The sequence below is a fragment of the Octopus bimaculoides genome, chromosome 13 (assembly GCF_046866305.1).
Source record: "Octopus bimaculoides isolate indiv1 chromosome 13, ASM4686630v1, whole genome shotgun sequence".
NCBI classification, from domain to species: Eukaryota; Metazoa; Mollusca; class Cephalopoda; order Octopoda; family Octopodidae; genus Octopus; species Octopus bimaculoides.
Genome location: NC_142940.1, coordinates 5,121,211 through 5,148,710, shown reverse-complemented (window position 1 = coordinate 5,148,710; position 27,500 = coordinate 5,121,211). Strand labels below are relative to the sequence as shown.

Sequence of the window (27,500 nt, the reverse complement as noted above, 5' to 3'; positions counted from 1 at the left end):
TCTCTCTCTCTGTATACACACACACACACACACAGAACATGGTTATTTCAGTTTCTACCTCCTAAATCTCGTCATAAAGTTTTAGACAGTTAATATTATATAAGAATTAAAGTCTAATATAAATGCCATAGAAAACCATTAATGATTATTATTGTCTTTTACAATAAGATACATTTTGTGGAGATTATAAATTCCTCAGTTGTACAAACATGCTTTTCATCAAACATAGCTTCTAATCGTTTAGCTTTATGTTTATAATTTAGTGTCGACATATTTGCATTATCGAGAGAAAATATGATTTATTTTCATTAGGTTAGAGAAAAAGTATCTAACTCTTAGCGTAAATCTGAAGATTTTGAATGCAAAAAGAAATTTATTTGATTTCATGTCATTTTAGAATCTTTAAAATTGATAACAGGCAGCACATCAGGTTGCTGACTAACTTTATTGACAGTTGAAACCAGAAATAGGAATAATTGTAGTTCTGAAAGTAACAAAAACAAAATAGAAATAAAAAAAAACCCAACCAGAAACTAAAAATAAAATATTGTCTTTCTATGATTGCTTTTCGTCTTTTTAGCATTGAGAGATAGACTCTAGGAAAGAGATGTGCTCGGTTGAAAAGTATTCATATTTTTATATTTGATAGAGTTCACTTAGAGAGAAGATAGAATGTTTCCATTTCATACCCATGCCAAGATGTAAGAAGAAAATGCAGCCTTAGCAGCAGCAGCAGCAGCAGTAGCAGCAGTAGCAGCAGAAATGGTAGCTTGCTGATGATGAGGATGGGAAGGAATTTTTGCATGGAAAATGATAAAGAATAGGAAATGGATGATGGAAACTTATGATATTTTCATGTTTATAAATAAGTATTTTTATATCCTTTACATCAGAAGTTTTGTATGGTAGGACACAGTATCATGTAGGATGCATGTGAAAAGAACAACCACATGAATATTTATCTGAATTTTCATATACTATTCATATATATTTACATGAGTACATATAGCTAATCTATCGAATGACATTCATGAGATGATGAATATATCAGTTATGAATCTTCTATAATGCAACATAGATAATATTTTGGAAGTAGTGTATAGTCACTGAATACAAAGAGGTAGAAGGAATTAAATCCACTGTGTGTTATTTGAGACAACAACTGAAATTTGGTACCTTTTCTTGAATATAACAAAAGCATGTTAAATAAGTAAAAGAGTATGCAAGACCAACTCACTAAAAAAGTGAGTTAGTTTCATATAGCTTACTAAGTGACTCTGGACTGAAGTTGAATTTACTAGCTTTTATAACTGTAAGCCACATTTTCTAGAACCTTCAACAAAGTTTTCTTGTGGGAAAATCACACCCTTCCCTTAAAGTTCAAAGTATAAACCATAAAATGTCAGCCTGTATTGATTGGCTTAGCCATATTTCTGATGACATTGATGTCTTTTATGGTGACACTTTTCCTTTTGTCATGGTTTTGAGCTGGGAAAATCTGGGAGCTAGGTTCAAAACTCAGTAGGAACCTTGCTATAGATGTAACATTTTGCCACATCCTTAGTGTGTTCCAACAACTCAAATATGAAACAGTCTCCAGAGACTGTGATTTTACTTAAATAGGATAAACACATTTTTGAGATGATTTCTCTCATAAATGTTTGAAAAAAAGGCTGTCAATTTGTTTGAGTAACCCCTTCAAGATAATGCCCCAGCACAGGTCTCAATGACTGAAACACGTAAAAGAATAAGAGAATGAAGGAATAAAAGAATAGTTTATTAGAAACAGAATAGAAGTTAGGATTGCTGTTGTAAAAGAGGTGAGAGGGGGTTCCACATTAATTTCAGATTTAATTTTAATATCCGAGGCTGTTAGGCTTCGTTACTGAAGCATAAATACGAGAGCATTTACTGAAATGGTGATGAAAGAATCACTAAATAGATGCAGAGTAATGTACATGAGTAGGCGAAGGAAATTAGCATATTCAAAATAATGTAACATATTTAAAAAAAGTAATTAACTGAAGCTAATTACTCTATGATGGCATCTGCATGAAAAACAATCGTTAAGTTAGTATTAACATATTTAATGTAATGACTATAGAAAAAAAAAATTCTAATTAGAAATAATTATGCAGTGAAGATAAAGTATGTAGTCCAGTGGTTAGAGTGTTTGGCTCATGGTCCTATGTTTGAGGGTTCCATTCCTGGACTGAGGAGTACTTTTGAGCAAGTCATTTTTTTCTCCACAAGCATGGGTGGGGATGCATAGTTCAGAAGTTTGCATTACAGCCACATGATCTTGGTTGCAATGCACATGGTTGTAAGTTCAGTTTCACTCTGTGGCACCTTTAGCAACTGTCTTCTACCATAGACCCAAGCTGACGATTGCCTTGTGAGTAAATTTGGTACATGGAAACTGTGTAGAAGCCCATCATTTTCCTCATTCCAACGAAGAGCCATGCTTGGAATGTCATTTCCCCTACTATTTTTTCCATCTATAACTTTCACTGGGCATTGATCAAATATATTCCTTGTGTACGTCCAAGTGACTTTTGTTGTTTATTTCCTGTTTTGTATTTTTTATTTGCCTCTGTGTGTGCGTGTGTGTATGTGTGTGTGTACATGTGTGTGTATATGTGTACTTATGTATGTATATGTGTGTGTGTGTGTGTGCATGTGTACCTATTTAAATAATATAAATAGGAAAAAAACACAAATAATAAAAACCAACAAAAAAACCCCCCAAAACAAAGCAAATTTATATCTATTAACTTGAAATCAATCTTATTAATTTATTTTTCTCTATTCAGAGACAATGTATCAAGAACGACTTCATACAATCTGTCGTTTCTTTTGAGGTAGATGTGGCTGCCATTTCTACCAAGCCATGCATCAGTTTAGTGTGGTGTCAGTTAATACCATCTCAGCCATATTGAAAGGCCATATTATCAAAGGCATTCCAACGGTGACCAAACCATTTTTTTCTTTTCCTTTCGTTTGTTGTTGTTGTGGCATTTGACAGTTGATTTATGTCTCAAAGCTTGTTGATCGTTACCCAAGAGATTACAAAAAGTGTCTGGTGGCAGAAGGTGGTGCACATTTTGAATATTTGAATCGAATACAGCAGTTTTTTTTTTGATGTTTTATTAATAAAAATTATAGTATTTGCATAAAAGTCTTCAACTTTTCGTTTTTGTTAGCTCTTGGCTTATGGCGGATACTTTAGCAAAACAAGACACCATCGGCAAGGGAGGAAAAGGAAAAGAAAGAACAAGAGATAGAGAGTGAGCGAGAGTGGGAGAGAGAGAGAGAGACAAGAGCAAGGGAGGGAAAAAAGAAATACAAAGTTAACAATTGACTTCAACAGATACGCTGCTTTTGATCAAAAGTCTGCTCTATCAGGTTTGACCCGAGGTTAAGCAACAAAAACAGCAATGCCAAATACAGTCAAGTAGATTATCAGTGACCACAGGTCAGAGACGTAAGATGAAAGACTTTGATACCTTACAATATATAATAGTCTTGTAATAATAATAACAATAATAATAATAATAATAATAATAATAATAATAATAATAATAATAATAATAATAATAATAAATATAATAATAATAATGTACTAAATGGGAATGTAACTGTGTTTATGTGTTTTAATAACTATGCTGAATCTACCACAAAGCTATACATTACATACAACATATATACGTGTGTGTGTGTGTGTGTGTGTGTGTAATACATGGTTAAGTACTGTAAATAAAGTTGTTAGCCCCCCAAAATCTTTTGTTGTTATAGAAAAATCTATATGTTAAGAAATGACAAGAGAAAGTTATAAGGTTTCATTGACGATACATTGAATGGCTTGCTGAGGTATTTTCACAGACAAACTTCTAGTTATGCGATTTTGTGTGTAAAGCTTTCATAGAAAGAAAAGCTGGATGACTTTGCAGTTCAGTAAAAACAACAGACTCAAAAAATATATCTATAATAAAGAATAAGTTATACAGAGTTAATAAGAAGAAACTGAAATAGCTGCTTATATACTTTGAAATATTATTGCTAGTTGTATTTTCATTCTGAGAAGACAATCGCTAATACATTTGAAACAGCTGTAGAAATTCACATAAAAGCTTTTTTCCAAAGGAGGTTTGCTTCCCAACCACATGGTTCTGGGTTCAGTCCCACCGTATGGCATCTTGGGGAAGTGTCTTTCACTATAGCCTTAGGCTATAGTAGAAGACATTACTAGTCTTGTGAGTGGATTTGGTTAATGGAAACTGAAAGAAGCCTGTCATATATGTATATGTTTGTGTGTGTGTCTTTGTGTCTGTGTTCCTCACCACTGTTTGACAATCAGCATTGGTTTGTTTATGTTCCTATAACTTTGAGGTTTGTCAAAAGAGATCAATTGTATAAGCACCAGGCTTAAAACAATCTGGTGGGGGGGGGGTCAATTCATTCAACTAAAAATTCTTCAAGATGATGCCCCATCTTGGCCACAGCCTAATGACTGAAACAAGTAAAAGATAACAGAGAAAAGCTACCTTCCTATGCACTAGCTTAGCTAGTGTGTGCCGCCCAGGGCAGCCCTTCCATTTGCTGCCCCCACGAAAACACATATTGCCTACAGCAGACCCCAAAAGTGCTACCCCTTTAAAAGTGCCACCTGGGTGCGGACCACCCCCACCAGCTACACTAGTGTTCCTATGACATTCTGTGTGGAATACTAATATTGTTTCAAATGATGGCACAAGGCCAGCATTTTTGGGTGGTGGTGGTGGTGGTGGTGGTGGGTGGGGCAGTAAACCAAATACAACGACTCCAGTACTCGACTGGTATCTTATATCATTGAGTCTCAATAAGCTGTAGGGCAAAGTTGACCTCAGCAGGGTTCGAATTCAAATACAATTTATACGATGCACTAATGATTCTGCCAGCTCAAGTGACATTCGTATGTCAGAAAAATGCACATCTGCACTAACAGAGCATGTGTGCAAGTGCACATTTATGAAACTCCCAGAGACATATAACATCGATGACACCACAGTTATCATCAAGATAACAGAACATCAAGTATTTGAGATTTAAGAAAGCTATTTTCATTAATAAATTGAATCCATCCATTAACAATAGTCATAAACTGCATGGAGTGGGTTGGCCATTTTAACAATTCTAGTCAGGGCATGTAACAATCGTCTCCTTGCATATATCTGAGTAAAAGATATCAGTATGTGGCCATTCTTCATTTTCTCTTGATAAAGGGGTTTTGATCCTGAGATATTGAAATGTAGGGTAAAGTGTAAACTGTTGTTTTGTCTTCCTTGCTTCTTATTTCACTTTTCCATTTCCAATTTCCATTGTCTTGGAATTCAAGACTGTTATAACAACTGTAATCACATGATACTTCATTCAAACTACACTATCGTCATTGCTGTCATCATCAACATGATCGTCATAGTTCTCCTCATCATCGTCGTCATCGTTGTTGTCAATATTATCATTGTCGTCGTTGTCGTCATCATCGTCGTCGTCGTCGTCGTCATCATCATCATCATCATCATCATCATCATCATCATCATCATCATCATCACTTTTGTATTATGTCCAGTTTCCATGCTTGCATGGGTCAAATGAAACGTCTTGAGACAGATTTTCTATGGCTGGACGGATGCACTTGCTGCTGCCAACCCTTGCCTCACCTGTTTCCCAAGTGAGGCAATATTTCCCCTTGGCCACACATTCTTCATGGAAGGTTGGAAATGAGCAACAATGCTAATAAGGCTCTATGATGGTGATGCTCATTTGCAGTCATCACAGGAAGTCAAGACAAGGCTGCATGCACACACACACACACGCACACACACACTTCACACATACATAGGACATATACACATACAAATATATGACAGGCTGCATTTAGTTTCCATGGCTATACTACAAGAAATTTGCCTAAGGTACCACGTAGCAGAATTGAACACAAGACCATGTGCTTAGGAAGCTAGCTTCTTAACCACACAGCCACACCTGTGGCTATCCCAGTCTGTAAATTAACTTTAATTAAAACTATGTATGATATTCATTAAAAGTACAGCATCTCTTTGGAATAATTTACCAAAGATACTGAACTATGAGTTTCTGTTATAGATGGGTTAATCAAGTAGAATAATCTGAAAAACATTGGACATCATCATACGAAAAGCAGAGAAGGCCTACATAACCAAAGACAAAGGAAAAAAAAAAAACCCAGAAAGATATTTCTCATACGTCAAAGGTTAAATTCAAAGAGATAACATGCTGATGGCAAAAATGGTCTGGAAAGTGTTACCCTTAACAAAAGGTCATTTTTGGTAGTTTAAAAGAAATAAACATACTTTGTGTAAGGTTGCTACAAGAGCAAACATTGAAGTGTGGAAACTTCAAAAACATATAATATCGCAAGATAAGAGAAAAATGAAAATAACTGACATATCTTGCAGTGTTTATAACAGCAGAAGTACTTATTACTGATTAGTAATAAATATTGGCAATCAATACATGTTCTCAGCTCCAAACGTCACTGATAAGGCTTAAACATACTCGGAGGAATAAATTTTGTCGAATAAATGAAAGATAAAACAAACACGTATGCATGCACACACATACACACACAAACACACAGTCACACATGTTTATAATACATGCACATGCATACATATATATACATATATATATGTATGTATGTATATACATGATAACATATATGTAAATCAGTGTGATCTATGTACGCAAATGTGTAAGTTTACAACAGACAGATGGACTTGTATAGGTGAGTGTTAGTGGGTCTTTAAGTTGATGTTAACATATTTAGCCATTGTATGTTTGTCTGTATACATAATATATATCTATATATATATGTGTGTGTGTGTGTGTATATATATATATATATATATATAAAACAAGAAAGAGAGAGAGAGAGAGTGAAAGAAAAACGAGTAAAAGAATAAAGAAACCTATTTGTATGAAAAGAATTGTGCCACATTGATAACAGAGACTCTACAAGGTAACTCGGTGTGCTAGATATTGCAGTCAAATCCTGCTGTAATCACACACTGCTGTTTTATAAGAAAGGAAGTCATGTTGAATAATGTGGTCCTCAAAGCACACTGAATGATAAAAAAGATAGATGACATTGTTTAAATGCTGTTGATCTAATGAAGATGGGTTCATTTTTGGTAAACAGCAACTACAATGACGACGCCTAGTGATTTTGCGAATGAAAGTTAGTATTGGGTTAAATTGAAATACTGAATAAATAATTTTAGAGTTCTTCATTGAGTAAAAACATTATTGCGTGCATATATGCGTATGAGTATTCCACAGACATGTGTACCCTTAATGTAATTCTCTGGCAGAATTAGCATGACACAGTGATGAGGAGGGGTTTTAAAATCATGGGTCCAAAATCACTTCATCAGGCTTCCATAGAGTTTCTATCAATTCAGTTTCACTCAAGGCTTGGCTTGGCCCATTAGTGTTGTAAAAACAGTTTTGCCAAATACCATACAGCACGATTCAGCCCAGGACTTTTTGATTGTGAAAGGAACTTCCTAAACATTTTGCTATAGCTGTATTCTCTTAAAAATATAAGGAATCTTTATAGATATATTCATACAACACTGATCAGAGAGGACATCAACCATGATATGCAGCAGGGCGCTCAATTCCAGCATCACATTACAAAGCAGGTTCCATATTACAAATCGGTAGTTGTGTTCATGTGTGTGTGCATAAATGTGTATGGGTGTGTGTATGTGTGTGTGGGTGGGTGTTTGTGGGTGTGTGTAAAACTGTGTAGTCACATGGATATCAATAAAAACAGCTTCCTACATTCAGAGAATTTTGTAATACTTGATGTTAAGATGCTGCAATATTTTTACATAAGGCACAGCAGGGCCAAAAAGAACACACACACACACATTTGATCACTCAGTAATTCCAGAGATTCAGATACAGAAACAAATAAGCAATGCAAACCAAGACTATAAACCAATCTTTTAGAGGAAAATCCTTTCCATTATGAAATATTGAATATTTTACATTTATTCTTTAATGAATTATTTTAAATCTTCTCATGTAATTAAATGGAATAATTAATTTAAATTAAAAGCAATATTCATAACAACCGATAATTTTCAAAATGTCTTAATTTTATGTTAATGTTGGTATGAATATTTTTGTGAAGTAAGACATCTATAGATCTGCATGTGTTCTATGAATCTTTGTAAACTGGTTTTGGTGATATTTGGTTCTCTGGCATGACTGATATATTGGAAAACATCATATAAATTAAATGCTATTGCTAAGCTAGTATTTCTTTGTTGAGAATCAATCGCATTAGTTTCTCATCTTTTATACATTTATCAACCCCAGCGGTTTACCATTTTGCTTTTTAAGCAGATTCAATGATCTTTTAATACTACGGAATCGTCTAGTAACTAATACGTCATAAAGTATTACTATGTGGTACTATTTAGTTAGCTGTAGCTTGCATCTCTACTAGTTGAAACCTATTTAAGGCTATCTAAGCAAGCTAATTATGCTGAAGTAAATGGCTGATGTAACTTGTCCAAATATGACCTCATTGTGAATCGATGTCAAGTTTATAATCACAATCATGTAACTAATATGCATTTGTGTGTGGTAGTACTAATAATATTAAGAATGATAATTTTTGTAATAATAATAACAACAATAATAATAATGATAATGATGATGATGATGATAATGATTGTTATAATGATGATGATTTTATATATAGATAAATAGATAAATAAATATTTGACTTGGGAATACAACTGATTCATAAATTTAGTTGGAATATCTACTAAATTAATTGGATAGGTAAAAAAAAAGAAAAGAAATGTGTTACACAAATTTTACAATATAGTCAGCTTTCTCTAATCATAAATAAATTAGGTTTTTTTTTTTAAAATAGAAAACTAACCCTTTATAGCAAAGAAGCATGAGGAGGATTTATCGATAATTCAAAAGAATGGTTGAACCAGCAAAAAAAAACCAACTCAATTAATTTGTTTCATCAGCAACAACAACTAGCATCAACACCAGTTGGTGTGTTAAATCCTCAGCAGAGATCAAATGGGATTACCTGGAGGAGTAATCATAAACATATGAAAAAGCAAATAAATATTTACTTCTATTATGAGATAAAACCCATTCAATAATGTTTTAAAGAAGAGTTTATAGAATCCCACAAGACTAATGGTTCAATATGTAATCTGATAATTTTCACTAGAACCTAAATCTCAATAAGCTTTCAGAAAAACAGGCTTGTATCACCGTTGTGTATTTAGATGATGTTTTCATTGGTTAATATATCTTCTATTCAAATATTTTTGGAGAACATCTTTTACAACTATTTCAATAATTGAACAAAAGATTTCCCTGTATAAATATTCTATATGAAAGCAAATTTTATAAGAGTTACTTGAGTATAACAATCGTTATATAATAGTATATACTACTACATTATGTATCAACAGAGCTAAATGTATGCCTCTGTTTAAAATATTGCTAACCTGAATAGAAGATGACAAATTAAATAGAGAATATAGATATAAATATATTATGCATTAATCTTAAGATTAGATTTTTAACTCCGAAATAAATTCAGTAGATATACATTCCAGTATTTCATTTTCTATGCTTTGAACAGGAAGCAAAGCATAGTTTTACTGGCTGTGTACAAAGAAAGGAAGAAAGAAGTGTTATGTTTTGAACTGTTTTCATTAAATCTATTGTTTGCAGATTAAAAAGTTAATCTATTGTAAAATAGAAATAATATTAAAAAAAACCTGCGCATTATTTAAAATTACTGAGTGAAGCAGTAACATGAGACATTTATGCACTAAATAAATTATTATTTGGTGGTGAGAAACAAATATTTAGTTGCAATCCAATGATATGGTGGACAGTCACTATGGAATGTACTTACGCAGTAAATAGACAGCGCACACAGTGGTTTACAAATGGTTGGGTACTTTTGAAAGCATGTTAAGCCAAAGCGTCATTGTTCCCGTCCCCTTCTGAAACAAGAAATATCGTACCTAGAATGTGGAGTGTGTTGAAAAATGAATCAAAAACAGAAAGAAAAAAAAAGGAAAGCGTGGAAAAATAAAAACAGTTGAAATAAAAGGAATTAAAGATAAACTGGCTTCATTGGCAATGATTCAACAAACAAGGTGAGGTTTTTAGTAGGATGCATTTGGTATAAGTTAAGGACATTTACGTTATTATACATCATACATAATTAACCATCAACAATACAATATACACAATAAACCTGCAACAGTGCACATAACATAGAATTTATGTAGAACATCACACCACATTGCATTAGGCAACTACCAGAAAACAAACCATTAACTTGAATAGCTCAGAAAATATGTGTTGGTGAGAAGGTAACCAAATATAAATATAGAATATAGTTGAAAGAGTTCAGAATTATAATTTACTGCAGTTTCATCTATTGAACTCTCAAAATTGCAATTCTGGAGATTCACAGATGAAACTGTAAGCAATATGTCTGCTTTTGAACTGTTTTCAACTTTACTTTTTTTTTATAATACTCTTCTCCTAGTATTGAGTTCTTTGTTATTGTCTGTAATGTTGGACAACAATTACAGAATTTAATCAAAGCAGCAGCATATATGAAATTATTGTTGCCTATTAAATTGTAGTCCTTTGTTATTACATGCACATGTAACGTGTAACTGTATTAAACATGAAAATAATAATAATAATAATAATAATAATCTTTTCTATTACAGGCACAAGGCCTAAAATTTTATGGGAGTGGACTAGTCAATTACATCGACCTCTGTGCTTCACTGGTACTTAATTTATCGACCTTGAAAGGATGAAAGGCAAAGTCAACCTCGGCAGAATTTGAACTCAGAATGTAATGACAGACAAACTGCTGCTAAGCATTTTGCCTGGCATGTTAATGATTCTAAGAGGTATGAGTCACTGAAGGAAGGGATTGGAAAGTGGTGGGGGATGAAGACGGATTTAGGGATTTCAGTGGTGATTGGAGCAGTGAGATGCATATTGTAGAATCTTGAGAACCGTGTAAATGAAATTGGAATTGGTGCAAGGTTTACAGAGAATGCAGGAGACAAACACTTCTTGGCACAGCAAGGATTTTAAGAAAAGTCTTGTCTGTATTAAGGCACAGGAGAAGAAGCAGCAAGGGATCATTGTTGACTTGTTGACGATTCCCTAATTGAATTACCATGATCATTAAAATCTGTTTGAGATTTACAAAAATGGAACATAATAATAATAATAATAATAATAATAATAATAATAATAATAATAATAATAATAATAATAATAATAATAATGATAGGCCAAATGAATAAATCATACTGCTTAGCCTTGAAAATTTATCAACCAATGAACATAGCCAAGGCTGACTACCCCACAGCCAATTCTAGACAAGAATAAGTTATTGTCAAATCTATTTGGGAGAGTATAACATTTTACACAGTTTTGGCATTTGATGAATGTTTGATGACGATTTACTTATTAAAGTCTAATGAGATCAAAATCGTTTATTCTTTTCTCCTCTCTTTCTCAATGCAAATTATACAAACTTAAAAAGAAATATATTTAATTTAATGCACAAACGAAAATCAGTGACGTAGTTTTGAAATCAGTGAAAGAAAAGTTTTGAGAAATTTAAACTTCCAGAGTAAGGTACTATATTCCACCATAAAACCAAAGTTAATCTTAGCAAAATTGATTTTTTTTTGTATTATTTTTGAAGAGAAGAAAATGTTTTCTAACTTTGAAGCTGGATTTACTAAATTCCATACACAGTTCATAGAGATTTTGAAAACAGAAAATGTGTTTTCTGCTGATAACATGATCAAGATCACAGACAGAACTCATGAATGATGGATTAAATGCTTGTTCTGCAATGTCTTATATCTTCAGAACTAGCCAAAATAGTTGAGAAAAATTTCCTTTTTCAAATAAAGAAATAAATAGCATAAAAATTAATGCATGTGAATGTATAAAGATTGGTAACAGCATTAGACCATGGAAATAGAATACCATATCATGATGTCATGAGAAATCTTATCATTCATTTCCATTTATTGCAGAACCGGATTTACAGGGACCCAAATAATGCCATAATCAAAGTTATGGACCACAATTGATCAAAAGAAATAGCCATTTTCTTTAAGTAAGGATAAAAAAAATATCGGAAGCAATTTGAAATATTGTTCCTAATCATTGTGTGTATGTGTCCACATGTATACAAGTGTATGTATTCTAACGCTAACATTGTCCACTTTACAGTTGTAATTCCAAAACAACAACAACAACAAATAAAAAGAAACAAAAAAAAAACACGTTTTAGTAAATCATAGCTTTGGCCAAGGGAGTATAAATATTCAGTCTTTGGAGAGGAATTCTGTAATATTAGATCTAATTTTTTTTCTGCCAGTTGCTTTAAACTAAGGTTCAAATGAATTGCCATTTTTGCTGGTAATAATAATATAAATTGTGAGTTAAAATTTCACAAACACTAAGTGATATGCAGAACCATCATCATCATCACCATCGTTTTAACGTCCACTTTTCCATGTTTGCATGGGTGAGATGGAATTTATTGAGGTCAATTTTCTTGTTGCCAACCTTCATCAGTTTCCAAACAAAATAATATTTTCCTGGGCATGTTTCTACAGAATATTAGAAGTGAACTTCTAATAAAACTTGTCTGATAGTGACACTCATTAACAACTATCCCACAATGCCAAAACAAGGAGGCACAAACATGCACACATATGTTGGCAGTGCTCCAGCATGGCCACAGCCTTAGGGGTGAAACATATAAAAGGATAAAAGAAAATATATATCATGGGCTTCTTTCAGTTTCTGTAAACCAAATCCATTCACAAGAGTTTGGTAGATTTGAAGTTATGGTAACAGATTCTTATCCAAGATGCTACACAGTAGGACTGAACTTGCAATGATGTGGTTGGGAAGAAAACTTCTTAACCACTCTAAGACACTAGGCTAAATTAAAATTTTCTTAAGATTAACTTTGGGTTTATGCAAAGGATTAGCAATATAAGGAAATACTAGAATTTACAATTGTTTGTAACGACTCAGTCAATGATGGACTGGCATTGCCTTTGACTATTTTCTGGGCATCCAAGACTGGTGGAAAAGAGGGAAAGAGGAAGAGTGGCTTGAATGATTACAACAGAGTAAACTCTGCTAAAGATAGGTAATAGCCCAGTGCTTTTGCTGAACCAGGCAACAGAGATATAAGTTTCTCAGAAGTATTGTTACTTTATGACAACCACAAAAATACGTATGTTCTTCTCCTGAATTAAGATAATTAAAATTTCTTTTGAGAAGCAAGAATTAGTCTGTGTCAGTTGAGTTTTATCAGTTGAGTGTAGATGATATAAGAAACAACTTTGAGAAGTACAGATAATAGTAAATTATAAAGACCATTGTCAGACAAATGTCATCATTATAGGTTGTGATTATTGAATCAAACATTCTACGACATAAGTTTTATATATGTCAGAAATGTAGATCTAAAGTGTTTTGCTAGAAAGAATTATGTCAATGAAAAACCTTTTAGCAATGTGACCTCACCAATTTAAGGTTGGCATAACTCTAAGAAAGATATTTATATCATATAATAGCTGACACTTTGATCAGAGAAGTGGATTTTGAGTAGGTGTGAAGTGAAAAATATATAAATAAACAAAACTAAGTGCAAATATATTCCTAACTTAATCAAATTCAAAAAATAAATTATTGTATAAAAAAAATTTGATGATGGTTAAAGAAAATGTTGCAGTTCTATATTTAAGAGATGAGGAATTATTTACATTATTTACATTATCTACATTTGACGGATATTCGTCCTCATCTTGTTTGTTGTTAACACAACGTTTCGGCTGATATACCCTCCAGCCTGATTAATAATAATAATAATATAATAATAATAATAATAGTAACATCGATAGGAATGAGAACCCAGGTTCGAAATTTCCCCAAGACACCTGACAAAGGCTGGAGGGTATATCAGCCGAAACGTTGTGTTAACAACAAACAAGATGAGGACGAATATCCGTCAAATGTAGATAATGTAAATAATGTAAAGAAAATGTTCTTTTATATAAATTGTATTTAAAATATTTCAGTAAAAAATATCAGATGAAACATTGAATATTAATTTTAACATAGGTAGGTGACAAAAATTTTGGAGGAGGGGTATAGTAGATTATATTGACACAAGTGCTTGTTTGGTACTTTATTTTTTTCACCCCTGGTGGGTGAAAATCAAAGATGACCTTGATGGGGTTAAAATGTAGAAAATAGAAGGGTAATACTAAATACTGCAAGGCATTTTATTCCCTACATTAACGATTCTTCTAATCCTCAGTCCTTAACGATTTTTCAGTATTATAAAATGAAATAAGGTGGTTACCTGGCAGAACTGTTAGCATGCTGGGCGAAATGCTTTGTGGCCTTTTGTCAATCTTTACGTTATGAGTTCAAATTTGTTTTATCATCCATCATAAGATGAAAGAGAAAATATGCTTCAATAGGATTTGAACTTAGGATGTAAACAGCTGGAACAAATACAGCCTTTTTGACCAATACTATAAGGATTCTGTCAATTCATCCCTTTTGATACAGAACCAGCAAAAATGAAGAGACAGAATGACAAGTCCACAATGTCAGCATGAACATCGTCTAATCACATTTCTCTCTGCCCACAAATATATTTGAGGCTTTAAGCCAATGTAGTAAATCAATTTTATTTCTAAATTTAAAAATTCCTAACCTCATTAAGAATAGAAGTACTAATACATATATTAATTAGCATCAAATCGATTGTGATATAACTGTGGGATACACCATCAATAAATCGTATTTGGTTGTGAGGATTCTTATTGGTAGGGAGCGACTGATAGAACTAGCAGAGAGCTGAAAGAATATATGAGAGAATATTTGTAAGAAGTTGCTAATGAAATTTCTTCATGGAAAATTAGTAAATCAATCTAATTACCAATTAATCTTAATTATTTAATTAATTAATCTTAACCTCACTTTATGGTTTATTGAAAAGAATTTATACGGAACAAGAGAAATAGAAGGATTCATACGTAAAGCATATTACACTAAATTGTCTGTGACTTTAAACACTGTTCTTGAACATTTCAAAGTTATTTCATTGAACATGAATTTAGATGAAACTGCTTAAATACTAGTTAAAAATAGCAGTTAAAACTTAAAAAAAAAATTAGAATCAAAGAAGGTTTGTTAATGAATAATATAATAAAAACATGGAATGCTGAATGGTTTAATAAGTTTAAATAAAATTGATTTGATGATCAACAAATCCACAAATGGATAGCATGAGAAGTAGTGGCGTACTGTTTAAAGTTATTCCAATTTTATAATAGAATTTAGCTATGAAATAACTTTGTACAAATGGTTTCATTTGCAATATCTGCCAATCCAATTCCGGTGAGGAAATTTCAAAATGATATAAAATAGCAAACAAAAATATTCATTTCTAATTTGTTGCTATTATAATAGTTAGAATATATATAGATCTGAAAATATACCGACAGTCTTCAAAGGAAACATCTAAACCATACATTTATTCATACAACTCTGCTATTGCATGACATAAAACTTCCAAATAATGAAATTGGATTAAAATTATATTAATGTGGATAGCTCAGTGTGTTATGCTATTGTTAATATTCTACAGAATCCTTGCAAATATGTTCTTCGTAATTTTGTTTCTGTTATCACATGATGCCAACTCTCAAAATATTTCAAACTATTCCTTCTGCAAAACATGCTGCATTTTTTTTTTTAATTCTAAGCCAACCCATGAAGAAATTATAAGTAAAGTAAATCTCACTATTGAGTCTGATTGTGCTAAAAACAGCAACACTCCAATTCTTGTAAAACACATAATAGAATACTGTAAACTACAAATGATGGAATTTAAATTTTAGCACATCAAATTCCTCTGTAAAATACTCCAAAGTGAGTTATATATTTATGTTGTTAAAATATTTTGTCATTAAAATTATATTAAATTCCATGAATTCAACAGAATAATGTGCAAAGAAATCTATATTGAACCATGTACACACACTCAAACACATGTGCATGTGCATGCATGCGCGCACACACACACACACAGCAGTGTGGTTATGAAGTTTACTTCCCAGTCACATGGTTTTAGGTTCTGTCCGATTACACAGCATTATCAGCAAGTGTCTTTTACGAAAGCCCTGAGGGGATTTAATTCGCAGAAACTGAAAGAAGGAAAACTGCTGTGTGTGTGTGTGTGTGTGTGTGTGTGTGTGTGTACGTGCGTACGTGTGTCTGTGTGTGTGCATGCTTCTGTCTGTTAGTCTTGATATGATGTAATATTTGTAATTGAGCATCACCATTATACAAGTGATGTTGTTTGTTTCCGATCTTCCATGAGAAACATGTCTGGCCAACCACGGGGAAAGATTGCCTTGCATAGAACTGGTGAAGATTAGCAACAGGAAGGACATCCAGCCATAGAAAATCTGCCAAAATGAGTAGGTTTGAAAATACTGATGTCAGATGCCAAAATTAGAGAAAGCTGATACATATACATACACACATACATATATATAATATGTGTGTGTGTGTGTGTGTGTGTGTGTGTGTGTGTGTGTGTGCATAGTACTTGGAGTTCTTGCACCAGCGGACTTGTTTAAGTTTGAGTGCTTGTCTTAAAGGATAACCAGGCAATTGTTTGTATTGAATACTAAATAAGGAATACTAGGCTTTTATCCATTACAAACTTACAATACAGGCACACACACACACACACACACACACACACACACACATATATATATATATCCACACACATAAATATATTCTCTTTTATTAGTTTCTATTGGACTGTGGCCATGCTGGGGCACTGTTTTCAAAGGTTTTAGTCTATTCTATGAACTCCATCATTTATTTCAGTAATACTTTTTGACTCACAACCAGCATTGTAAACACTCACACACACAATCACATCACACACACACACACACACACACACACACACACACACACACACACACACGCATGCACATACACACAGAGAAAAACATATGGGAATAAGTAGAAATTGGAAAAATAAGTGCTTAGTAAATAATGCTTGAGGAATGGAATAAGAACGTTCCAGATGCAATTTTGAAGGGTAAACAGCAAGCAACGGGTATAATTTATTTCGATGTTATAAAACCTAAGACGACAGACACTCTATCAATATATTGCAGGAAAGAAGGGGAATTTGAGGGCGAGAAGGAAATTGGTTAAAAATGGTGATGAGAAGTTCCTTTCCATTATCTACAGCGAACATAATTCATCAGAAAAATACATTTATCAATTCCATTTAAAGTAGGTTTTCTTTTTCTTTAATGAAATGACTTTTCCGTATCAACCATTAGCAACATTATTGAATGTGCCAAAGATATTTTTAAGAAGATAATGTAAATATCATAATAAATCTTCCTCTTTCAATTTATTATAAAGAATGAATTATTTTTTTTCTACACTCAAAGCCCTTTATCAAATTTAAGCTGTAACTTTTTGTTTCTTTTTTTTCCTCATCAATTCACTTCTATTTTCTGAGTGAACAAGTTACTTAAAATCCCAGTGAACAGGACATTATGAAAACAGTCAATGCATTTTACAGTCTGTACTTGTCGAAAAATTGCTAAACTCCATCAGACCAATAATGTAATGCCACATGAAATATATATCCAGTATTGAAAAAAAAAAAAAAAATCACCACACATGGGGCTTTTAAAGTCCTATGTAACTGAGTAATGGGGTTTCTTTTAATCATATACGTTGGGGTGTTGAAAAATTATTCGCTTTTGGTAAAAACAAAAAGAGAAGGATCAGTCAATTATGATTTTATTCAACATATTTCCCTCTCCGATTCACAAACTTATTGCAGCAGTCCATCAATTTTACTCAGCCAGATAGAAGAACTTGGAAGGTTGAACCATTAACCAGGTCTTTTGCAATACCTTTAAAGTCAGGAACTTTTCAGCACCCCCTCGTATATACCCTCTTTTCCTGGAGTCCATACTGAACTCAAGTGATGCACTGAAATATGTTTTAATCTCATTACAAATATCTTCATATATAATGCACATTGATAGATATCCTGTGGTCATCCACATTATATCTATGTGAATCTCACTAATATTTAATTACCTTTTGGTCATAAAGCCCTTAGAGATGATATAAGCACCACAATATCTAATTTCCACTCTTAGAAATCTGAGGTATCTGAACATATAAGAAATTAATAATCTTTCATAATTATTCTGTTGTCAGTCACCTTTAGAACTTCGGTCACAGAATATAAATTGATATTAGTTTAACTGATATGATCATATAATACCCTTCTCTTTAATGTATATCACACTATGTACATAAACAAATAGAATTATATGCACTAAAGTGGTTGATGGCAGGAAGGATGCCCAGCTCTTGAAAACATTCCCAAAATGGAATGTACAGTAAGATACGGTCTCCAATCTATCTTGGAGGTCAGTTGCTTTGAATAAAAACTGATTCTATATCTGCGATGATCATTCCAATCTAGATTGAGATATAAAGGTGACATAAAAACATGACATTGAATGCTGATGTCATTAAATGACATAAAAATGTCTGGAACGTGAAGAATTAAGCCTGTTGCATTAATTTCAATGATCAACTTTTAATATAGGTTTATAAGAATGAAACATGGATCCCATTTATTTGCACAACGTCACAAAATACAGGATGAGGCAAAAACCTTTCACACATCATTTGTTTCAGCTGGTAACGGTTGGCTGCATCTCACAGCCTCTCACAACCAACTCCACAAAAGTTATTGATGCTACTTTACTGTCTTTTTTGCATTATTGGGGCCATAATTGATTGTTCTGAGTTCAAATTCCACCAAGGTCGACTTTGCCTTTCATCCTTTCAGGGTCTATAAATTAAGTACCAGTTGCGTACTGGGTCGATCTAATGGATTGGCCTCCTCCCCAAAAATTTCGGGCCTTGTGCCTAGAGTAGAAAAGATTATGGGGGGAGGGGCACAATAACACTTAGAAACATGCTGTTGCTGCCTCTACTACTACTACTACTACTACTACTGCTGCTGCTGCTGCTGCTGCATATGGGAAGTTTTTCTGCCTCACTTTGTGAATAGGCAAATATGGTTGACTCTACAAAACCACATACGTTGAATCTGGTTGACTGACTCATTCTGAGGTTTTGACTACTTCTCATTTTATTGATTCCAGTTGGATGAAACGTAAAGTCAACTGTGATAGGGTGCACATCTTTGCACTCTGAGTTCAAACCCTGCTGGGATCAGCTTTTGTCTTTTGTTCTTTCAGGGTCGATAAATCAAGTACCAATCTAGTAGGGTAGTTTGGCAGATTTGTTAGACAAATTGATGGGATGCATTACAGTAGCTATCCTGAATCTTTGTATCCTGAGTTCAAATTTCATCATCTATGACCTTTTTTCCCCACAGTAGAAAATACATCCTTTAGGGCCTGCCTAACGGTGATGGGCAGCCAGCACGAGATGGAAAAATACATAAATTAAAGCAACCTTTTGTTTGCATCAATAAAACAAGCAGTCTTTGCATAAAGCAAAATAAATGCTTGAATAGACATTAAAATAATTTCTTTGTTTAATGGTACCATTTCTGGCACTTTACCATTTTTGACACTCTACCAATTTATTTTAGCTATAATTTCTTCTAACTATGCCAAAACTGTTTGTATTTGAATAAAATAACTCCAATATATCACTGATACCATTTTTCAATAGTCATTTCGAAGAGAAAAATTCAAATTGTTTGGCAATGAAGAAATGATTATCTTTAAAGAGGTATCATAAATAATTTTTTCTACTCTAGGAACAAGGCCCAAAATTTTAGGGGAAAGGCCCAGTCGATTAGATCAACACCAGTACACAACTGATACTTAATTTATCGATCCTGAAAGGATAAAATGCAAAGTCAACCTCAGTGGAATTTGAACTCAGAACGTAAAGACAAACAAAATACCGCTAAGCATTTTGTCTGGCTTGCTAATGCTTCTGTCAGTTTGCCTCCTTAGAATTATCATAAATAATAGTTAAGGAATACTATAAATCTGCAGGGTTTTCTATTTGACATTCTCTTCTTGCCGATGTTGAAAGGAATTTAATAGGCTTTGCAGATATGAACATTGACAAATTTTCAAATTGCTGTTGGGTACCGTTTTTATCATATGCACTGCCTATCTGGAAAGTGAGAGCATAAACCTTGAGTAAGTCTCTCAGTAACAGACTTCCAAGAAGAAAGGTTGAACTGTCAGAATTATTGTTTATGAACACAGACTTCTTAGCTATTTCGCAATCTCTTGACAGAAAATAGTTGTCAGTCTCAATTAAAAATAAAATATTTTGAATGAGACAAAGTAGTTATAAATACATTTCACCTAAAATCAATGATAATGACAAAATTTGCATACCTATCCAATCTGTTAAAAAATGACAGAAAGTAAGTTTTTGAACGACGAAATAAAATTCAATTATTTTTCTAATTTTAGTCAGTTGTTCTTCATTGTGTTTTAGTATTGTTTTTGTTATTTTTCCATTTCTAAAAGTTCTAGTGCATTCCTTCACTCTATTATTACCATTTCTAACAATGCACTTGTGGAACTTGCAGAGTATCAACTGTCTTTTACTTAATTTCAGAATACAATTTAAGATCATAAGTTCAAATTTAGTTCTGCATATTTAATTACAAGAGGGTACAAGAAAAGAATGTGTGGTGGAGTATGTGCTAAGTACATAGTAATGTGATCAAAATCAGATATTCTACATACATTTTCAGACTGTGTGACTACATATGAATTGCCATAAATAGATAAACACTTACAAAGAGAGATGAAGACAAACTGACTGATAGATAGAGAGGTTAACTCCAACTAACTGGGCTCAATTCATGAGAACATTGGTATGCTTGTGTATGTGGAATCACAAAAGAACACATTTATTCCTTCTGTCACATGCACACACAAGCATACACATATGTTCATGCACAAACCCAATATCACACACACACACACACATGTATGTGTGTGTGGCGGGGTGTACCCTTGTTAACCCACAAATAAAGAATATTTATCCACCAATGGGGTGTTCAAGACTCATTCTCACTCTTCAATATTAGTGTATAAATATATCATCATCATCATCATCATCTAATATCCACTTTCCATACTGGATGGGTTGGATACACACACACACATATATAAATGTATATACATATGTATGTGTGTGTGTTTGTGTATATACATATATATATATATATATATATATATATATATATATATATATACATATACACATATATATACATACATATATATGTATGTATATATTTATGAATGTATATATATATATGTGTATATATATATGTGTGTGTGTGTATATATATGTGTGTGTGTGTGTGTATATATATATATATATATATATATATATATATATGCATGTATGTATGTGGGCAAGATCTAATATCTAATTTCTCATTTGAAATAAGATAGCCAAATCTATTTATCAGTTTTAATAAAAGTAAGGAATGGTGTGTTAAAGAGGCAGGATTGGAGCAGAAAATCAATCAGTTTCCATTTGTAAAGTTATTTCTGTCAAAATCAATAGCTCTAATAGGAGGGGAGTTGACATTCAGAAGTGGTTTCTGTTAAAAACGAGATTAGGGAATGTATATATGCATAAATTTATGTATACAAATATATTTATATTGAATACAATTTATGGAGAACATTTGAGGAAGCATTAAATTTTCCTCATTTTAAGCTATGTTCATTCTGCATTAAATGAGCTGAACTTATTTAATGGCGAATGAACATGGTTTGTCATTGTGTGTATGTGTGGATATAGTATATGTGTGTGTGTGAGTGTGTGTGTGTGAGAGCGTGTGTGTGTGTGTGAGTGTGTATGTTTGCGCACACATATATACCTATAAGCATGTATGTAAATATGTATATACATATATATATATATATATATATATATATATATATATATATATATATATATATATATATGTATGTATATATGCACAAATATACATGCATACACACAGATGTGATGGAAAACTCTTTTGTCATTATCATTATCATATCCATTATTATTATTATTATTATTATTATTCTTTTTATTATTATTATCATTGCTGTTGTTGTTGTTGTCATTATTACATGCACATGCATGTGTGTAGGAACATATATATGTAATACACACACACACACATACACACACGCATATATATATATATATATATATATATATATATATAGATAGATAGATAGATAGATAGATAGATGATGTGTGTGGGTATATATATGTGTGTGTAGTTTGTGTTTATTATATCTGTACACACACACACACTTATATGCACATAAATTGGGTGTATCTTATCTATGTGAAATAAACTGTAATTACATAACTCAAACTGTAGTTTTGTTCAGTTGGTCAACTATTATGTAACTTCAGGATTGAAATTAATCAGATGATTATCGGCAGTGTACATTGTTGGTTGTAAACTGTCATGTATCAGGAGTGTCTTCTTTGAAATTATCCATAAAGAATTTTAACATGTGTTGGCAAAATGAGATTAGTTCATTCTGTTAATTTAAGAGTGTGGTGGGATGGTATTTATTGTAGAGACAGAATTCAGGATTATGATCTATTTTCAAATTCCTGCGTCTTATCTAACACTGATTATAAGATGCTGGAAATGTCTTTTCTGTTTCTCAATTTCCAAATGTGCTTTGAAAATGCTGTGGTATTCTCCAAGTGGGGCTGATTGAATGACCTATTGCTCTGATGCAGGCAACATTTGAAGGAGTTGAATCAATGTAGCTGGCGAACTTGATATAGCTTGTTAATGTGGAGTCATCAACCTTGTATACAATATTTATAGAAAATGTATGCCTTTTGGGATGTAGAATTCTTTGTTTCTGCAATAACATGCCAGCTCTACATTTGGTCATTTAGTATTTTGCTTTGTAAATGTGAATGCCATCAGATATTTTTTCATACAACTGTAGCTTATCTTACTGTACTTTATATTAGACAAACTGGGGAGTTAGTTACCCTTCAGTAAACATTGGGCAAGTCATATTTTTACACAATGTTATTTGGTGGGCTGTACCATGTAATATTTCTTTTCTTAATCTTTACTGTGGTTACTAGATGGTGTTCATGAGTACTTGTTCATTCTGGGTATCAGCTACATGATAGTGGTCCACTGTTGAACACTACAATCCTGTGCTTCATGACAGAATACTGAACTTATCCTCTTGCTGATGAAGCATTCAAACATTACTAATATATTCTGATGGTACTGGGTTATGTATGGCTAAACAACCAGGTCTGTTTGGTTTCCTAAAGGACTCAAACAGAATTTTTGAAGTTGTATTTACTGGTTCAAATGTGTGGCTGCTTTCTGTGTTGAAAATCATGAGCCTGTCTTCTCTGCACATACTTGTGCTAAAGCCATTAGAAATGCTTTCCATTTCATAGAACAGAAACAAGCTTTCCAGCATGCACGCTTTGATCTCAAAGCTCCCCATGGCAACGTCAAAATTACCTGTTCTGTCATTCTAAACCCAACAAGCGTCTTCGTTAGGAAGTATGAGATCTGTCAAACATGTATAATGACATTCAATTTGCTTTCTGTGATATTACAGCATCTTCTGATGAAATTTATGGCATTTGGAAAAAATCTTTTGGTTTATGGAAGGATAATAATCAACAATATCAAATTAGATTATTTTTTTATCTTTTTTTTTTTTTGGCTTTTGACCCTTTTGAAACATGTGATGATTGATTCAATGTTGTTTCCCAGATTCATATTCGCAGATTACATTGTCAGTGATTAATCTAAGATTGTTTTACCAAAATCACTTTTGCTTAGATTAATGAGTCTACAGTTCTGCGAGACTTCAAAGTTTTTTTTTTTTTATATCCTTCAGTGTGATGAAGGCTGCATTTTTTTTATGGAGTAGCATTTAAGTTTGTCAAGTTTATAAAGTAATTCTGCTTCATCATCATTCCTAACCTCATCATCATCATCATCATCATCATCGTCATCATCATCATCATCATCATCATCATCGTCATCATCATCATCTTCATCATCATCATCCTCATCATCGTCATCGTCATCATCATCATCGTCATCATCATCATCATCATCATTCCTAACGTCATTATCATGATGATCATCATTATTGTTATTACTATTATCATTGGTAGTAGTACTTAGTTCAAGAATTGTAGTTGGCATTGTTGTTTGTGTTGTTATTAATATCGTTAATTACCAATAGTCTATATTTGATCCTCCCTTCTTTCTTTCTTTTTTTCTATATAATTCTCGAAACAAGCCATAATACACAAAACTATCACTTCTAAGGCTGTCTTAGATGTTATGTTTTGTAGTTATCACTTGGACTTCTGTGTTGATTTCATTTTCTGTGTTGCCGCTGCTTGTTTTATTGGATTTTGTTCTGCTTTTGTGCAAAAGGTTGTTGTGTCTCTGCTTACCTCATATCAATTCCTTGTTTTGTCTGCAAGTACCAATAGATTTCTGCTGGATTTTATTGTTATTAACTCCAAGCTTAGCTCATCAAGGAAATCTTTCTATTATTAATATTCTACATTCTTAGCCAAGTGAAAGTATGCTGTTAGTGGTTAGGGTGTTGGACTCATAATCCTAGAAGCATGAGTTCAAATCTGGGGTCATGCAGTGCATGGTAACCTTGAGCAAGGTACTTCATTTCTTGTCTTCTCAACACAAACAGTAACACAAAATGTGGCAGCAGAGGGTTCTCCAGGAACCTTGATCTAGATGTCAGCTGAGCCCCCTTAAAGTTTAAGGAATTAACCCATTAACATTCAGATTACTTGATCAAATATAATACTTGTTTATTTACATTTTATAAAATTAATCTTGTATTATTCCATAGCTTTGATATTTCGAAGATGTGACTGCTTATTTTTAGAAAGACATTGCAGGGTTCATGTGAGAGGCTGGATCTGGCCAGTTTCAACATAAAAGAGGGAAAATATTTGGACTGAATATGGCTGGTTTAAATGGCAAGGGTTTCTTCTCTGAAGACCTTCTGTCATTCAGTTCTCCTAAGACCTCACTTCTCCCTATTCTCAGAAAAGAAAGTTTATTCTGAGGTAGATATGATCCACTGCCATTAATAGAACTTCTTTTTTTTTTTTTAGCTAGACAGTCATTTCCCACTCTACTAAGAACACCATTCTCTTCAAATCTGTGAGTTATGGCACCATTTTTTTCCCACCATTACTCTCATATCTGTATTGATTTATCTTTCCTATAGCTATTCCAGCTTCTATTTTAGAATCAACCCCATTCCTCTCATTTCCCCCACCCCTGTTTCCTCTCCTCCCATATTAAATTCTGACCCCTGCCAGTTGTTCAACAATCACTTTTCCCCAGTCTCTAACTCCCCCTCCATTTTTTTCTCTCCCCATTTTAATCAATTCCAGTTCCATAAGTGTGCCATAGTTGAATAGCCAATAAGGTGCTGGGTTGCATTGGAGCTGGAATTGTTACCAACTGAATGGTTGAATGTTATTTTTTTTCTTCTTTTAAATCTGTTATCTAAATAACATTTTGTTTGTAAAGAACAAAATGAAATGGTTTATTGTGTAATCCCACAGAGTATTCTCAGAAAATACAGATATTCTTTGTACTTAGTTAACTCTTTCATTCTAATATCTAATTTGTTGTTGTAAAAACAACAAAAAGAAAAGAGAAACACCATTAATGGCAATTTTGTCACACAAGTTGTTTGTATTTTGTTTTCATAATCTAATTGTATTGAGATTTTTGAAATCCCTTATGTATCATGATTATTAAAAAAACAATACAAAACAATAATAATGACAGCAGATTAATTTGGTATTTGATGGGTTAAAAGGCCAGACATCTCATGCTGGGGAGATTGATCGATATTTCGATGAAATACCTCAATTATTTTAGATTCATTTGTTGAACTAAAAGAGATGGGCCTATTTCTTCCTGTGATAAATAATGGGAAGAATAAAGTGAAGCCAGCCAGTGCTGTTCAATTCATAATGGTTTATTATTGATACATACAAACAAGAACGGTGTTAGAAAAATGCTTTTGGGGGAACAAATGGTTTTGAGGAAATATATAGTGTGAGAAATATTCTGCATATAAAGTAGCTTAAAAATGGTAGGGCCAAAGAGTTCAGTATAATGTAAATTGGTGAAGGAATGGAAGGAAGTAAAGAAAAGCCAGGGAATGAAGGAATTGAACATAGCAACAGAGGAAAGTTTCTCTAACCCATGCTGGGGTCACATAAAAAGCATCCATGCTGATGTCACTCATACTGGTATCATGGAAGAAGTAAAGGTGCTGGTGCCATGTAAAAAGTACAAAGTATGCTCTGTAAAGTGGTTGATGTTATGGAGGGCATCCAGCTGTAGAAACCATACCAAAACAGACAATTGGAGCCTGGTGCAGCTCTTTGGTTTGCCAGTTCCTATCAAACTATTCAATCCATGCCAGCATGGAAAACAGACATCAAATGATGATGATGATGCAGATGATGATGATGTAGTGTTAGATATATTCTTCATATGAAATAACTTAAAGATGATAGAGCAATAGAGGAAAGTTTCAGTAAGCATCGACGAGGGTTTTACATTAATAGTCAATGAGATTGCTTTAAGATTTTATTGCTATTGGCTTTGAAATGCCATTGGCTGTCTAGCCTTGGTAAAGTTACTATTGTCCAGTAAGAAATTTCATAACCAATATAAGTATTAATAATATATGTGCATATTCAAATATCTTTTCATTTGTTCAGCTTTACCACTGTTTTTTCATGCTGTCATGAGTTAGATTAAAACTTGTGCAGACCCATTTCTTTTGGTCTGTTGCCTTGCCTCTTACCAACACTTACCTGCCTTTTTTTACAATTTAGTGGTCCTACACATGCATGCAAGTATACATACACACACACACACATACATACTTACATATCTGTCTATAGAGAGATAGAGAGATGTGTAAATGAGTGTATATGTTTCTTCCCCCTCCTCCTCCTCCTCATCTTTTCAGTGTCCACTTTTCTATGCTTCTATGGATTAGATGTAGCTTATTGAAACATGATTTTATGGCCAGATGCCTTTCTTTTCCTGTCCCCACCCTTCTTGTTTATAAAGGTAATATTTCCCTATAGCTTTGTGTGTGTGTGTGTGTATACATGCATATATATATATATATATATATATATATATATATATATAT

The 27,500-nt window shown here is 32.9% G+C and overlaps 1 protein-coding gene across 43 annotated transcripts in view; it reads right to left on the bottom strand.

The window, feature by feature from the left end:
* LOC106872422 (protocadherin gamma-A3) overlaps window positions 1–27,500 on the bottom strand; it is a 430,239-nt gene that overhangs the window by 286,195 nt on the left and 116,544 nt on the right. For 24 of the 43 annotated variants that reach the window (XR_016243938.1, XR_016243939.1, XR_016243950.1 and 21 more), the window contains exon 2: window positions 9,992–10,082. The exons of the other annotated variants lie outside the window; for them this stretch is intronic. The gene's annotated coding sequence lies outside the window, so the exon portion shown is untranslated. The remainder of the gene's footprint in view (window positions 1–9,991; window positions 10,083–27,500) is intronic. 43 annotated transcript variants of the gene reach the window in all.